General features: G+C 42.9%; 1 pseudogene; it reads left to right on the forward strand.

Moving 5' to 3' along the window:
- The first annotated feature begins 14901 nt into the window (after positions 1–14901).
- On the forward strand, positions 14902–16833 carry LOC112621256 (annotated as a pseudogene).
- Positions 16834–17393: the final 560 nt, after the last annotated feature.

Here is a 17393-nt window from a genome sequence, read left to right on the forward strand (position 1 = left end):
GGCAGGAAGCGATGCAGAAGACAGGGTTGTAAACAGCCTGCCAGGCAGGTAAGGAAATAGAGCCCCATGGCAGCGGCAGGAAGACTCAATACATTTAAGGAAGTCTATGTTCAGTGATTATCTGACCTCCAAACCAACTGAGACTCCAGTGGCCACTTACAACAGAGAACACAGGTTCCCCAGAATTAGCCCAGGAAGTCACAAAACAAATAGCAAACAGACAGAACAGCCTCTGTGAAGAAGGGAGTGTTCTGATTTCCAGAGTTGCTACATTATATTATTTAAAATGCTTAGTTTTCAACAAAACTGAGGAGACTTCCAAATAAAAAGAAAATCTGGCCCAAAGCAGGAAAACATAGTCAACGGAAACTGTCTCTGAGGACATAAATATTGGAGTTAGTAGAGAAAGGCATTAAATCAGCTATTATAAATATGCCCAAGAATTAAGGTAAACCAGGTGTCAAGAACTAAAGAAAAGTACAGGAATTAAGTCTCATCAAATAGAGAATATTAATAAACACATCGAAATTGTAAAATAGAGCCAAAGAAAACTTTTGAAATTAAAAAATAGAATGATAGAAATAAAAAATTCAGTATATTAGCTGTTGACCTGAAGGAAGAAGCTGAGGCAAAATTAATATAGAGAGTTAACTTGGGCCGTGGTTGAGGACAGCTGCCTGAGACACACTTCCAAGTTACCTTGGGGAGTGCTTCATTCAGTCTTTGTTACAAGCAGATTTTTAAAGACAAAAAGGGGGACAAGGGATGGGCTGATACAGTTTTTGTCAGGAATTCTTATTGGTTTGCAGAAATAACATTGATTAGTGATTGGCTATACATTGTTGAGCTATAGGATGTGGGTTATGGTGTCTGTTGTGGCATAGTTAGGTTAATTTTTTTTTTTTTTTTTTTTTTTTTTTTTTTTTTTTTTTTTTTTTTTTGAGACGTAGTCTCGCTCTGTCGCCCAGGCTGGAGTGCGGTGACGCGATCTCGGCTCACTGCAAGCTCCACCTCCCGGGTTCACGCCATTCTCCCGCCTCAGCCTCCGAGTAGCTGGGACTACAGGCGCCCGCCACCACGCCCGGCTAGTTTTTTGTATTTTTAGTAGAGACGGGGTTTCACCATGTTAGCCAGGATGGTCTCGATCTCCTGACCTCGTGATCCACCCGCCTCGGCCTCCCAAAGTGCTGGGATTACAGGCTTGAGCCACCGCGCCCGGCTAGTTAGGTTAATTTATAGTTATATGTGGCCATACAAGCAGGTTAAAGAGACGATTACGTAGCTCAAGGGTTGGGGGAAGTAGGACGTGACTGTTGTCTCATTTTAATGCCTCTTCAGGCCTAATAGTTTAAGAGGGCTCCAGTTCCTCAGATAAAAGGCATATTTGTACACATACACACACATATAAATATACACACACATATATACGCATACTTTCCACACACACACACACACACATTCTCATTTTCCCTCTTTGATCAAAAAGCTTTCTTCTTGAAAGCATCGATGATCAAAGTCTGAGTGTCAAGATGTCATTGTTTATGCGAAGGCTTATTCCCAAATAGCCTTGTCAACATTGAGAAGAAAGAGAATACATCTCGGTGAGGGATTTTAAGAGCACCTAAAAGCCAAATTGGGATGGCATCACAGAGTGGCCAAAAAAAATCAGCCCTCAACCAAGTCCTTCATCTATGTAGCTGCTGGCACTTGTTGAATCATCTGTAGTCTTTGAAATACCATGATTTTCGTTTTCTTAGAAGAAGCACACATAAGCATTATAGTCAAAAAGAGAATTTAAACAAACCTATTGTACAACCAAGGCCTTTGTAATAGAATCAGCCAGAACCTATTATGAGGGATATATTTCTAACTATTACCTCATTTACTTTAAATCATGATAAAGGAGACTTAAAAATCACGCCCACCCAGAAAGAGGAAGGCCGCCTGGCAGTGCTGTTTTTGACATCTGATGTAGATTAAGGGGAGAGGGCCAATGTTCTGATTCTGTCTGACTAGAGCAACAAAAGTACCATTAAAATTCCTAGCCTGCATTAGCCCTTCATCTTCCATCCACTGCGGCATAAATTTGCCCATGTATAACGCTGGCCGTGAAATCCACCACAAATAAAAGTATACCCTGTGGGTGCACACAAGACCCCTTTCCAAGTTCTATTGTTCACAGAGGCATGAGAAAAAAAAGAGGGGTAAGTTTCCTGATGGTAGAGGAGTCTTGATCCATGAATTTGGGAAAGCTGCCCACATCTAGAATGCTGTCTGCTTCAGGGAGAAACTTCTCTGGTTGTCTTTACCATAAAATTAACAACGGGTGGACTGTTTCAAGAGTCTGGAGGGGACCTTCTGAGTTGTAAGATTACAGACCCAAGGTTTGACACCCCCAGTGCTTCCGCTTCAGTGTGGATGGCAAGTACAGTCTTTCTCTGACGTCATTATTTGAACACCCACTCTCCAGGTTGTAGATCGTGAGGATTTGATTATTCTCCGTCAGCGGACCGTAGAAAGCTTCCTTCACCTGGTGAAAATATACTTTGGCATAATGCATGACAGTTTAATTGCATTTAGACAAATCAGAGTTTAGGAGCAAAAAATATGAGATTTATTACTGGGGCACAGGCCTTCCAGTGACTACTTCATAAGGGGTCAACTTGTGTTTTCCACTAGAAGTGGACCTGATTGTTGTCAATCTGTAACACCTTTAACCAAGGCAATCCAGTTGACTCAGTTAACTTTGCCTGATATTATTGCATCTGTAATACCTTACCTAACTGTTTTACAACTCATCCATTGAAACAAGTACTTCTGTCATTAAATATTTATCCAGGAATGCCCCACGAAGGAAAAACGTTTACTAGTGTGTGTAGCTTTTAGCTACTGAAGTATCAGCCTTCTTGCATGCAAAGGTTTCTATACAACTAGTAAACCTGCACTGAAAATGGCAACTAAATGGAATTCCTCTATAAATGTTTAAATGGCATATCAGGTGGCAAAAATTTACCTAAATTTTTTATTGTCTTCTCAGGATTATGGATTTGACAAACCAAACATCAGTTAGAAACCATTTTAGGAATTTAGAAGTCACCACACTAATATATACGTGTATTTTCTATTTAGATCGCTTTATCTCTTCCATGACAAGTCATGGAGCACAGAGCTTTTAATAATAATACGTTTTAGGACTCAGGAAGAAGCAGGTGGCCACCCAGGTTCTACATGAGCCCATGCTAAATATTGGATTTATATTGTCTTAAGTACCAATTTTGTTACTCTAATGCAAATGCACAGTACTGTTTGTTACTTGGGTTATCATAGGTAATTTGATTTGGACCATGAAGTGTATTCAAATTGCATATTTTAACAATATCAGTACTGACTGATTTAGCATGAAAATCTGGCAAAGTATTTTCTTGGAATTCAATCAATTCTTGTCCTGCTTGGGTTAATAGTTTTATAAACCAGTTAGTTTCTTTATTAGAGTTCTGGGAATTCTTACCCATTCCAAATAATATTATTTTAAAGTTACCAGAAACTGGTATTCAAGAGTGCTTATCTTTTCCATCCTTTTTGTGAACTTCCTTGAAGACTCAACACTTTAGGATTATAATTGCTTAAAAAGAGTTTTCAGAAAAATACATGAGAATTACGTAACTGACTGTGGACAAGACTTAATATGGTCATGGTTAAAGGCATAATTGACAATAAACTGTGGTTATTTCTGTGGCCTACAATAATTTAACATAACAACCATAATTGTAATTGATAACATATACTAAGACATCAGAAATTTAGGAATCTAATACAGTTCTGGAATGCATTAACAACACATTTATACAAATATAACTCAAAGAAAGTTAAACACCACTTGTTTGACAATATTTTCTGTATAATTTAAATATATCAAGTATGTCTAATATGTCTCTCTTGGATTTCTAGGGCTCTAATGTTCAAAATGTAAGTTTGAAGTCAAAAAGCCTGAATTTAGAAATTTGATTTTGAGGTTTGTCAAATATCAAAGGTTTAAAATATCTGATATTAAAATAAGAAAGACTTACAATACTTGACCAAAGTGAGATCATAAGTCACTGCAAAATAATAGTCATTCATTTAGTCAAAGTGATAATTCAAAAAATTTAAAAAGCTGAAACTTTTACTCTTTGAGAGAGAGGTGATTCAGTTTTCTAAACAATCAAGAGAACTACTAAAGTCAATCTCTCCTTCCCGCCCTCTTAAAAATTTACTCAAAACATGGCACATGTATACATGTGTAACAAACCTGCACGTCGTGCACGTGTACCCTAGAAATTAAAGTATAATAATAATAATAAAAATCACGCTTCCCACAAAGAAAAAACATTTTACTCAAAAGGTGAGTAAAAATCTTTTACTACATGAAAATCTCATTCAAAAGAGAAAACCAAGTTTTACGATTGCATCAGTGTATTATTAATATTAAATTAATTTTAATAAAATCTTACAAACAAATCAATCCAATCCCAGTCAGCTTTTGAATACATAAGATTTTCATAAACCTTTTATAACCTCTTAAAAGTTTTTTCCCAAACTTTCTATATTTATTTAGTTTTATCTATATCATTTCCCCTTCAATTTGAAACATTTAAATAACTTCTAAACTAGATAAAATTATTTTTTTCTCAACAAACATCACAGTCTCATGCCTTTCTTTTAACCTTCCTTACCAAAAACACACCCAATTTTCCTTGTACACTTTGCTTACAAAAGGATTTCTCCTTTATGTAGTAGTTTTAATTATATATATTAATTATAATGTTAATGTTAGTAACCCTTATTTTTAGGATGTTGCTAATTTTAATTGTTATGTACCAGATGCAGAGCCTGGGAAAGAGGATAGGGCTATGAATTCCTGGAGGGTCTGACCTCTCCAGCAAGGCCAGTAGGCACAGTTAGGGCAGGGAGGATGGGGCCAGGCATTGTGGCCACGCTTAGGTTCCTGGTCCTCACCATGACCATTTGTCCAGACCCCAGAATCTAAAGGCTCGAACCAACGACACGAACTCTCAGTACAATGTGTGCAACACATTGCAGGAGCCCCACAGCCAGACCTTAGAGCTTTAGCTTACAGACAAATCAGTATTTCTGCTTCTGTAAAAATACTACAAAAGCAACAGTTTTATGACCTCAAAACATCTGTCAAAGACAGTATAAAGTAAAATAAAGCATAACACACCAGAACTTATGGAATGTAGCTAACACAGTGCTTAGATGGAAATTTATAACTGTTAAACATCTATGTTAAAAATGAAGAAAGTCAAGTGAATAAGCCCACATTTGACATTAAGAAATTATAAAAAAGAAGTGCAGAAAACAGAATAATTAATATTACAGCAAAAATAAATAGAGAAAAGAATAGCAATAGAGAAGACAAATGAAACCAACAGTTGGTTCTTTGAAATGATCAAGAAAATGGGTACATTTTTAGTAAGACGGAACAGGAGAAAAAGAAAGGAGACTCAAATTACCAGAATCAAGAATGAAATAGGATACATTACTACTAACTTTACAGAAATAAAAAAGGATTTAAAGTAAGACTAAAATAAACTGTATGTCAACAAATTTGATAACTTAGATGGAATGGGAAAGTACTTTTTGGAAAAAAACACAAACTACCAAAAATGACTTTAAAAGAAATAGAAAAATCTGCGTTAACCTACAATCAGAAATTGAGTTAGTAATCAAAACATTTTCTACAAAGAAAAGCACAAGCCCAGATGACTTTGCAGATAAATTCTTCCAAACATTCAAAGAGGAGTTAATATTAATCCTTTACACAGTCTTCCAGAAAACAGAAGAGGAAGGAAAACTTTCTAACTCTTTCTATGAGGCAGCATTACCCCAATACTAAAACCAGACAAAGACGTCGTAAGAAAACTATAGACCTAAGTGTATATATATATATTTTTGCATTTTTTTCTTTTTTTTTATTATACTTTAAGTTCTAGGGTACATGTGCACAACGTGCAGGTTTGTTACATATGTATACATGTGTGATGTTGGTGTGCTGCACCCATCAACTCATCAGCACCCATCAACTCGTCATATACATCAGTTATAACTCTCAATGCCATCCCACTCCCCTTCCCCCTCCCCATAATAGGCCCTGGTGTGTGATGTTCCCCTTCCCATGTCCAAGTGATCTCACTGTTCAATTCCCACCTATCAGTGAGAACATGCGGTGTTTGGTTTTCTGTTCTTGGAATAGTTTGCTGAGAATGATGGTTTCCAGCTGCATCCATGTCCCTACAAAGGACACAAACTCATCCTTTTTTATGGCTACATAATATTCCATGGTGTATATGCGCAACATATTCTTAATCCAGTCTGTCACTGATGGACATTTGGGTTGTTTCCAAGTGTTTGCTATTGTGAATAGTGGTGCAATAAACATACGTGTACATGTGTCTTTATAGCAGCATGATTTATAATCCTTTGGGTATATACCCAGAAATGGGATGACTGGGTCATATGGTACTTCTAGTTCTAGATCCTTGAGGAATCGCCATACTGTTTTCCATAATGGTTGAACTAGTTTACAGTCCCACCAACAGTGTAAAAGTGTTCCTATTTCTCCACATCCTCTCCAGCACCTGTTATTTCCTGACTATTTAATGATCGTGATTCTAACTGGTGTGAGATGGTATCTCATTGAGGTTTTGATTTGCATTTCTCTGATGGCGAGTGATGATGAGCATTTTTTCATGTGTCTGTTGGCTGCATAAATGTCTTCTTTTGAGAAGTGTCTGTTCATATCATTTGCCCAGTTTTTGATGGGGTTGTTTTTTTCTTGGAAATTTTTTTGAGTTCTTTGTAGGTTCTGGATATTAGCCCTTTGCCAGATGAGTAGATTGCAAAAATTTTCTCCCATTCTGTAGGTTGCCTGTTCACTCTGATGGTAGTTTCTTTTTCTGTGCAGAAGCTCATTAGTTTAATTAGATCCCATTTGTCAATTTTGGCTTTTGCTGTCATTGCTTTTGGTGTTTTAGACCCATGCCTTTGTCCTAAATGGTACCACCTAGGTTTTCTTCTAGGGTTTTTATGGTTTTAGGTCTAATTTAAGTCTCTAATCCATTTTGAATTAATTTTCGTATAAGGTGTAAGGAAGGAATCCAGTTTCAGCTTTCTACATTGGCTAGCCAGTTTTCCCAGCACCATTTGTTAAATAGGGAATCCTTTTCCCATTTCTTGTTTTTGTCAGGTTTGTCAAAGATCAGATGGCTGTAGATGTGTGATATTATTTCTGAGGGCTCTGTTCTGTTCCATTGGTGTATATCTCTGTTTTGGTACCAGTACCATGCTGGTTTGGTTACTGTAGCCTTCTACTATAGTTAGAAGTCAGGTAGCATGATGCCTCCAGCTTTGTTCTTTTGACTTAAGATTGTCTTGGTAAAGTATATATTAAAAGTATACATTAAGTGCATTCTATGTGGCAGTTATTTGGACAAAATAGGGAGTAAGACAAGCCGGGTGCTGTGGCTCATGCTTATGGTCTCAGCTACACGGAAGGCTGAAGTGGGAGAATTACTTGAACCTAGGTGTTCAAGACCAGCCTGGGCAACATAGTGAGGCCCTAAATCTAAAACAAACAAACAAACAAACAAAAACAAATAAAATTTTAAGGGATTAAGACAAGTAAAGTTCCTGCTTGGTACTAGCCCAAGATACAGAAAAATGATTATGTTCTTTCTATCAAAGCATCCAGATGCCAGTATATTTTTGTTCTCCCAGACAATGGTTAATAGAAATTTAAAAGCATGATGGTCACTTTCGGTCAGACCAATGGTGCATCTAGCCCAGCATCTTGTCTATATCAGTTTCCCCAAAAGACACACTGTGGACAGACAGATACTCTTCTTACAATAATTCTGAAGGCTAGACTAGTTGATGAAACATTCTAGAGACCCTTACTATTCTGCTGGGATCTGTCATTCACACGTGTATTCTAATTTTCTGAGTCTGTGTAGACAGTTAGCATGTGGTTTCTCTTGATGTAATTTGATAGGTTAACAGTCCTAAGGTCTTTATTTCCCCTGAATTTACCCCTTTCCAACTTCAAGGCATGAGTGGACAATGATTGGATAAATAAAATAGAATGTCCACTCACCTCTTCCAACCCTCTGTCCAGGCTGCTGAGTTGTGGGGACTTTCTCCAGAAAGCAGTTCAGGCTGGCCTCTGTCTGCAGCTGCGTCTTTGGTGTGGCTTGTCCTTTCTCAGTTTTCCCACCCACTTTCCACACAGCAGAGGTTTTCAAAGGGTGGTTCCCAGCTCAGCAGCATCAGCATCCCTTCGGACCTTGCCCGGGTTCTCCACCCTGACCTACCGAATCAGAAACTTGGGGTACTTTCTCAGCTGCCTGCATTTTAACTGGCCTTCCCGGGGAGTCTGGTCCTCTCTCCAGCTTGAGAGCCACTGTTCCACTTTGGAATGGTAATCGTTCCTGCCAAAACATCACATTATAAAATATTGTAAAGGATGCGGGTCTTTGAGAAGGAAGCACCGATCATTAATATTTTTGGTCCTGGCGTCAAGAATTAGTTCTGGGCACACGATAACAGATGTTTCCCCACAGGCTTGACCAGGATAAGAGAAATGGCGTAGGAGGCACCCAGGTGCACAGGACGATCCAGCTATTCAGTAATATTTCTTATCCTGAGAGGTCATCGCCTGGTTGCTGTTGTTTTTATCTTTATGCTATTTTCTATGTTCTCATTACAAAATGTGTTAAGCGCCCACACATCATCCCAGCGCCTTGATTTGCACAACGGTTTTCTGCGAGGAGGAGGACGCTACTTCTTCTCCCTGTTGACCTAAAATTGTCAGCACCCCTGAGCTCCTCTCAGTTATCACAGAGGAAAACATGCTCCATCTCTATTTAACTGTTTTCTTGACTAAGTTTTAAACTCTTTCAAAATGTTCTCTTCAAACATAATTTACCACCCTAAAACTGTCTGCTATGATGTCAAGTGCCATATAGCATTCACTAATGGTTATGAAGAGCAAACTTAGAGAAATGAGAATGGTCTTTATTGCAATACATAGCAAGGGAGGCTCCATTTTGGTGTCTGACACTAATAATGACAGACTGTGAATTCTTGCAGCAAGCAAAACATCATAAAACTGTCATGACCAGCCCCATTTCCTGATCTGAAGGCCACGCTTTGCACACAGCTGGCAGTCCTTGAGTTCACCTTCAGTCTGGGTTCTGCTCTGAGACCTGGGAAGGAGGCTGAGAGTTGGAGAACTTGAAGAACTCAAGAGTTTACCTTAGTTGACTCAGAGGTGAGCCAAGTAATCTTGACCAGCTCAGACCTCACTGGTGCTGGCAGCTTTACCCCTGGACTGAGTCTTCACCTCTATCCAGTTAGCGGGGCCCTGCCAGGAGGTTGGGTCCTCCCCAAGTCAATGGTTGACCTCTGCTACCTGTACTGAGAACTCCCAAGGCTTCGTGCCTCCGAGTCTCTGCTTCCCCGCTGGAATGCCTGATTTCAGTTACCTCTGACCTCTTCCTGGCTGAGCTTCCTCCCATCACCTGCAAATGGCGCCCCTGTCCCCTCATTTCATCTCTACAGGAGCCTCCGATTCCTGTTCCTAACCCCTCACACTTAGCTGCAGTTCATTTCCAATTCCAGATAAGTCATGAGATTACAAGAATGAGTCAGGTATAAAAATTTCTGCAAGACTTGTAAAGAGTTAGGACTTGGAATGTTTTAGAATTTGCATGTGCTTTCTTTCCTCCAGCTTCAGAAGGAGAAGATGGGATTTCTGCCTGCCTTAGGGCAACAGGGCAGGACGTTCTGAGGACAGCCAGGCAAGGGCTGGGCTGTGACTTGAGAAACGGGTGCCCTGGGAAGGGTAGAAGCCAGGAGGGAGGTGGCACCCATCCTGGAAGTGTCTGCTGTGAAGACACTCAATGTGTGTGTGTGAGACAGCTGCACAGGCATCTGCTAATGACTTGTGGTTTAATATGATTTAGGATTTTATATCTGTATACTATACACAGTACAGAATAACAGTTTATGTTAAGCATATGATGGATTGACTATTAGAGGGCTTTGAAGACACACAAATGCCTGCAGGAGGTTCAGAGCAGGCCTGGCCTAGAGCGAGGGGCTGTTTGCCGCTTTCTATGGGGCTCCCAGGCTCCCTCTTAATTTCTTTAAATTGGTTTAGTCACTATGGGAGCAGACAGGAAAGGAGTCAATTCCTCAGGTGTTTTGAGAGGACAGAGGTTAGCGCAGAGCTCCCTGCTCCCGATCAGCCGCAGGTAGCCCTGAGGAAGACACCCGGAGGAATCCCTCTGATGCTGGCCAGCGCTGAAAGAGGCCCAGGCTCATCATGCTGGGAGTAGTCTTCTCCTTCTCTCCTCCAGCTTCAAGATGTCACATTAATGTGGCTGTGCTGGTCGCCCTCCAAGGAGGCCTGGAATCCCCATCCCCACCTAAGGGCGTTGCAGGCTCAGGGTTTGCAATGGACCTCCATCCCACATCCTGGGCTGTGACAGAGACACGCCTGTGAGTCGCTTCTCAACCTGCCCATTTCTGAGGTAACTCAGGCTTCTGAACAGCAAGGGCGGCTTCTGAGCTTTTAGAATTGTGCTAGAGGCCCTGGTAAGAGAATCTGTGACCCTGAGGAAGTTTTCATGGGCTCCCTGGAGAAAGGGGCAGTTCTAATGATTCCTCAGGTGGACTCAGCATTGGGGGAGTCACCAGCCTTGGAATTCAGTCCCTAAATATAATTTGTTTGACTAACAAAAATTTCTAAAATGTGTCCAAGTGTTCCAAACATAGAATGTCAACTCAGATACAACACCAAATAAAGACAGTGCTCCATGTTAGCTGAACTTCTTGTACTCCTGGATTTGTATTGGACTGAGATGGATAAAGTCAATGAGATGGTTTGTTTCTGTGGAAGTGGAGCTCGACATGGGTTTCGGTCTTCAGTGGTTTATATAAAAGCTGTGGGAGCAGAGTCCAGGAAATTGCCCTGTGCTTCCCTCTATAAGAGCACTTAACTCTTGGAATTGCAAGTCTCTGTTTAGGATCAGAGGTGAGTGTTCCGGAGAAGAGGCTCTGTCTCACTCAGCTTTGCATTCCTAGGGCACCGCCTGGCACCCACTCAAACACAGTGCACGTTGAGGTCATTAATTAAAGGATGACTAAATTGTCAGGTGGCCCCTGCACTTGAATGCTGATTAAGACTGTGCTTGAGACCTTTCTGAGTCTTCTTTTGTAGGAGTGCATTATGAGAGGAAGGTCAACATCAGGATTTGCCCACCCAAAGCCCCATCACCTACAAAACTTCAGTCTGTTTTTGAGAAGGGCTGACCACCTCTCACCAAGGAACCCAAATTCAGGCTCAGGCTGTGATAGTTAATGCTTTACAGATTATGATTTAATTTGGAAAGATGCTAATTTTAGTAACATAAATCTACTTCTTCAGAAACTTGAGCCTTGACTTTAGAGCATATTTTGGCCCAAATCTCTGTTTCGCTTGGGCATTAGAATTTCTGGCTTCTGTAGTGAGATGGGGTGCTGAGGGTGGGTCAGGCTCAGATGGACGCACCCATGACAGGGGGAAACACTTGGTTTTTGTGATAAACAAGGGACAGAGAGGCTCATTGTGACTCTTCAGTGTGGACCTCTCAGAACTGAAACATGCAGCCAATCCCTGGCAGACCCTAGACCTGGGGCGGGAAGTTCATAAACAGCAATCACGACGGAGAGAAGTATCCTCTCCCCAGCTGGCAGTGAACTTGCAGGATTGCCAACCCTGCTCCTCAGCCGCCACCCTCGTAGGATCTTTGCAGTGATTGGAGGATGGAGTCGGATCCTCTGCTGTCCTCACTGGGCCCAGAGCACAGCAGTGGCTGACTTGGACAAAAGGCAAGACTGTCTTTAACATGTTTCTCCTCATTTTCAATTTCTTCAAGTAATTACTAACAATATTTATACTCCTTCTATTTTTACCAGCTTTATAATTTATAAAACACAGCCATATGTGTTATACATTGATATTTTGAAAATATTAAACTGATAGCTTTAAAAAAATTCTTTGCCTCTGTGAAGAGCATGTCCTCCAGTTGTCCTTCTGTCTTCTTGAAATCATGGAGGAGGGGGGGCAAATCCATGTTGAAGAGAAAAGGCAGAGAAAGTGCCTCCTGCAGGCAGGGGAAGAAAAGAGAGCCCTTTGGCCTGGAGACTGGGAAGGAGGAGAAATGAGACATTAGAGCAATGTGTCTTGGCTTCCACTGCCGTTTACTGTCCAGACTGAAATGACAGAGCCCAGGGAGGCTGTTGGGCAGCCTGAGGATGATGCTGGATGCATAGGGATGCGTGCCCCATCCCCATTTAGAATTCTGGGAATAGGCCAGGTGCAGTGGCTCAGGCCTGTAATTCCAGTGCTTTGGGAGGCTGAGGTGGGAGGATTGCTTGAGCCCAGGAGTTAGAGACCAACCTGGGCAACATACAAGACCCTGTCTCTACCAAAAAGAAAAAAAAAAAGTGCATGCCTGTAGTCTGAGCTGCGCAGGAGGCTGAGGCAGGAGGATCACTTGAGCCAGGAGTTTGAGGCTGCAGTAAGCTATGATTGTACCATCACACTCCATCCTGGGCAACAGAGTGAAACTTTGTCTCTAAAGAAAAGAAAAAAAAAGAATTCTGGGAATATCCTTCATTTCCCAGCCAATATGTGTTATTCTAACAGAATAAAGATAGTGATTGGGCAAAGAGAGAAAATCATTAGTCTTAAGCTTCCCACAGCTCCTGTGTGGCATGCTATGAAAGAAACCAGAAATATTCCATATCCTGGGCAGGGTACAAATAGGAGCTGAGCTAGAACACGGTGGACCTGCCAAGGGCCTCCACAGAAGAGGGGCAGATTGCACAGTGGGACAGATGGAAGATATGATAGAATCTTTGAGATGTCTGCAGCCCCAGCAAGAGCAGACGTTAGGCTGAGTTACTGAGGAAGAGCTACCAGCCCCTGATGAGACAAAATAATCTCTACCAGTAGAAGTTCTCCAAAGTGCCATGAGTGGCCCCGACATTGAGTGACACATGAATCAGCAGAAAGACATTTCCTGGGTGATTGAGCTGTCAGGGGTCCTGTTAAGGATGAAGTGAAGAGGACCAGGCCTTTGAGTTAAGACGGAGCATTAAGTAACCCCAGAAACATAGAGATGATATTCCTTGGTCATGGAGGACACAGAAACACACATGGAGGCTATACATAGCACATTCAAGGAACATAAGTAAAAGGGAATAATGAGAGATAACATTGGAGCAGGAGATACAGGAGGTTTGCAGAAAGCCTTCAATGTCAAACAAAAGGGTGTGGACTTTGTGCTATGAAAACATTCCCTATAGGGTGTTCTGTAAAACACTTGTTCATTGAGTTAGTAGTAAGTGTCCACCAAAAAAAGAAGGGAGGACCCATAGATTTAAAATTTTGGGAAACAATGAATTATATGCAGTGAAGCAGGTATCTCAGTATCTTCAATTTGTTACTGTGCATTCTGCGACTATGATGGGAGCATATAGAATTGATTAGAGGGAAGACCCAAGCAGGAGATCCTGTCACACACGTTTGAGTGGCGGGATTAGGGACAAAGACTACATTGATGACTGAAAGAATGGGAATGAAAGAGACTGACTAGAGTTATTAACTAAGAAGAGTTGTCAGAGTGAGGTGTCTGCGCCTGGGTAATCAGGGAAGGGATGGGAACAGCCTGACCAACAGGACGGAAGGTTGTAGCACTGTTTCCTGAAATGGGGTGTTCGGAGGGTGCGCTGCTTCGGGATGAGCTTTAGTGTTTGAATCATGACCGGACATGCAGGTGGAAACGGCCAGGAGGCAGTTACTGACTGAAGACGGAGGCTCAGGACAGAGGCTCAGGCAGAGCTAGAGGTGAGGATCTGTGCACTTGGCCAGAACCTTAGGCCAGCACCGAGTCTCCAGGAGCGCCCTCGGCTCATGGCCTTGTCCCGAGGCACCTCGCTCATGCCTGTGCTCCTCAAATATCACTGGCTGTGCTGGGTACTTTCTATTTTTCTCCCCTTTAAAAATGTCCAGTCTCGTACCCCAATTCCTAGGACGCAACTTTCCACAAAACGAGTGATTTTTCAGCTGTGGTCCTAGGGAACATCGGCTCTCTGCCCAGAACATCGGCGACTCTGAGCAGTGATTGTCTGTCTCTTTGAACACATAGTCAGCAAGTGATTTGCATATTGCATCTCAATTTTATTTTTCTCTCACTATTTTTTCTTAAGCCTTTGGCGCTTGCTATTACCAGTGTGTGAGCAAGTGTGAGCAGATGAACAGTGAATGAGTGAATAAACATTAATTTAAATTAATTAGATTGACTAATTATGTTTGATTTGATTGCTTTTTAGTGGATATCTAGGCTCATGATTGTAATTTCATAATAAAATCTATTACAGCAGTGCTCGGATTTTTCTGGGCCACTGGAGTGGAGCGACCGGGTTGGGCATAAACAGGTCATCCAGGAGGACGGAGCAGGGCGTTCGCTCTGCTGGGGCTCTTCATGCCCCGTTTGTTTTCCAGGTGTGGCTTGTTCCCGGGAGCTTAGTCTTTTGTGAAAGGGGAAAGTGCCCCCTGTGGAGAGCGGGTAAACTCGCGGCTGGACTTGAGGCAGGAGTTCTCCCCAGGCCCGGCGAATGGGGCGGGCCTGAGCTGGTCCAGAGCCGGCTCCACGCGTCTGCGGGGGGTCCGCCGGGCCGGCAGGTGGCGCAGACGCGGGTTCTGTGAAGGCGCTTGGGGAAGGAAGATTCCACTGGAGCAGAGGAAAAGCCGGATCGGAAGAGGCCAGGCCGCCGAGGGGAGGGGCTGCCAAGATGGCGTCGGCCTCCTCAGGGCTTCCTCTGCGGTCTGTTTTTCATCCTTTGATCCTGGGGTCGCTTCCTGTACCTCGTCCTCAGCATCTGGAATCAAGAGACTCATTGCGTCTGAGGTGCCTTGTGTCTCAGGCATGCCCATCAAGGAAATAGGCCATTGAGGTGTTGATTCCTCAGGAGAGACAACCTGTAGAAAGACAACCGCATCAGCCTTGAAATGTGCCATGGGATTGGGCATTACTCACTGTGGGGAGCCTGGGTCCCACACCCCAGCGTGATGTCCTCATGCAAGATTTCTGCATGGTGGAGAGTCTCTTCTTCCCCAGTGAAGGGAGCGACCTGACCCCTGCTCATCACAGCAGTGACTTTCCTTTCAAGACCTATGCACCTGTTGCCTTCCGCTACTTTCAGGAGCTATTTGGTATCCGCCCTGATGATGGCTTGTACTCCCTCTGCAGTGAGCCACTGATTGAACTCAGTAGCTCTGGAGCTGATGGTTCCCTGTTATGTGTCCAGCCACGATGAATTCATTATTAAAACAGTCCAACATAAAGAGGTGGAGTTTCTGCAGAAGCTGCTTCCAGGATACCACATCCACCTCAACAAGAACCCTTGGACTTTTCTGCCTAAATTCTATGGACTGTGCTGTGTGCAGGCAGGTGGCAAGAACATTCAGATTGTGGTGATGAAGAATCTCTTACTAAGACTGGTCAAAATGCGTATCAAATTTTACTTCAAGGGTTCAACCTACAAAAAGCAGGCTTCCCAGAAAGAGTGAGAGAAGCCTCTTCCCACATTTAAAAACCTAGACTTCTTACAAAACATCCCGATGGTCCTTTTTTTTTTTTTGGAGGCTGACATGTACAATGCTTTCTGTAAGACCCTGCAGCGTGACTTCGAGATAATGGACTATAGCCTTTTGATGTCAATCCACAACATAGATCATGCACGAAAGCCCTGAAGCAGTGAAGCACAATGCTCAGTTGACACTTGAAGACCAGCCCCCCAGAAGGCTCTGTATTCCACAGCCATGGAATCCATCCAGGGAGAGGCTTGATGGGGCAGCCCCATGGAGACCGATGACCATACGGGTGGCATCCCTGCCCAGGAGAGTAGAGGGGAAAGGATCCTGCTTTGTATTGGCATCACTGACATTCTACAGTCTTACAGGTTTGTTAAGAAGCTGGAGCACTCTCGGAAAGCCCTGGTACATGATGGGGACACTGTCTCAGTGCATCGCCCAGGCTTCTACACTGAACGGTTCCAGTGCTTCGTGTGCAACACAGCATTTAAGAAGATCCAGGCCAGGCGTGGTGGTTCATGCCTGTAATCCCAGGACTTTGGGAGGCCAAGGCAGATGGATCACCTGAGGTCAGGAGTTTGAGACCAGCTTGGCCAACATGGTGAAACCCCATCTCTACTAAAAACACAGAAATTAGCTGGGTGGTAGTGGTGCATGCCTGTAATCTCAGCTACTTGGTAGGCTCAGGCAGGAGAATCACTTGAGCCTGGGAGGCGGAGGTTGCAGTGAGCCAAGATTGTGCCACTGCACTCCAGCCTGGGCAACAGAGTTAGACCCTGTCTCAAAAAAGGAAGAAGATCCCCTTGAAGCCTTCTCCTTCCGAAAAGTTTCAGTCTGGCTCATTTTTCTCTGGGTGAGCAAGCTCCAGTGACAACCCCTGCATTACTTACCAGCCATCGGTCTCAGGGGAACACAAGGCACAAGCCACAACAAAGGCGGAAGAGGAGCCAGGTGTTCACCTTGGTTGTCCTAATGTTTTACCTCAGACTCCACCATTGGAGGAAATCAGTGAGGGCACACCTATTCCTGACCCCAGTTTCTCACCTGTAGTTGGAGAGACTTTGCAAATTTTAACTACAAGTACAACCTTGGAAAAACTTGACATTGCAGAGTAAGAGTTCACCCATTGAGCACAAAGCCTCAGAAGACCTGAAACAAGATTCTGCCATCTCTGTGATCCCAAGATGTCAGTCCTTGCCCCAGCAATGCTGAGTTTTCTTCTACTTGGCCATCAAAAAGGAATGTAATGGAAACGGGGGGAGCTCTCCATCTTCTTCCTGAAGAAGAACCTCATCTCCTTCCCCTTCCTCATGAATGGGCATTAGTGCCTCAGACAGTTGAGGACTGCAGCAACCCCTGCACTCCAGAATTGGGTGGATGGATTTTCAATGGGCTAATCTTGGCTTTCACAATTGAAACTTGCATGAAGACCCCCATTCTTCATGCTGGAAATGGGATGGCTGAAGTTGGCAGTTTTCTTTCCACTTGTCTTTCACCAGGAGCTGGACTCATAATTTCCTCAGGACAGACTTGCTAGCACATTATCCCCACCTCAGTTCTTTCTCTCTGATCCCTGGAAGAAGATCCCTGTAATCTCTGTAAAGGCTTTGAGGGGATAAGGGTGTTTAACCACCTCCCAACTTTCTTCTTCTTCTTTTTATCCTGAATAAAGGAAAAAGCGCACAGCACA

This window comes from Theropithecus gelada, chromosome 3 (genome assembly GCF_003255815.1).
Source record: "Theropithecus gelada isolate Dixy chromosome 3, Tgel_1.0, whole genome shotgun sequence".
NCBI classification, from domain to species: domain Eukaryota; kingdom Metazoa; phylum Chordata; class Mammalia; order Primates; family Cercopithecidae; genus Theropithecus; species Theropithecus gelada.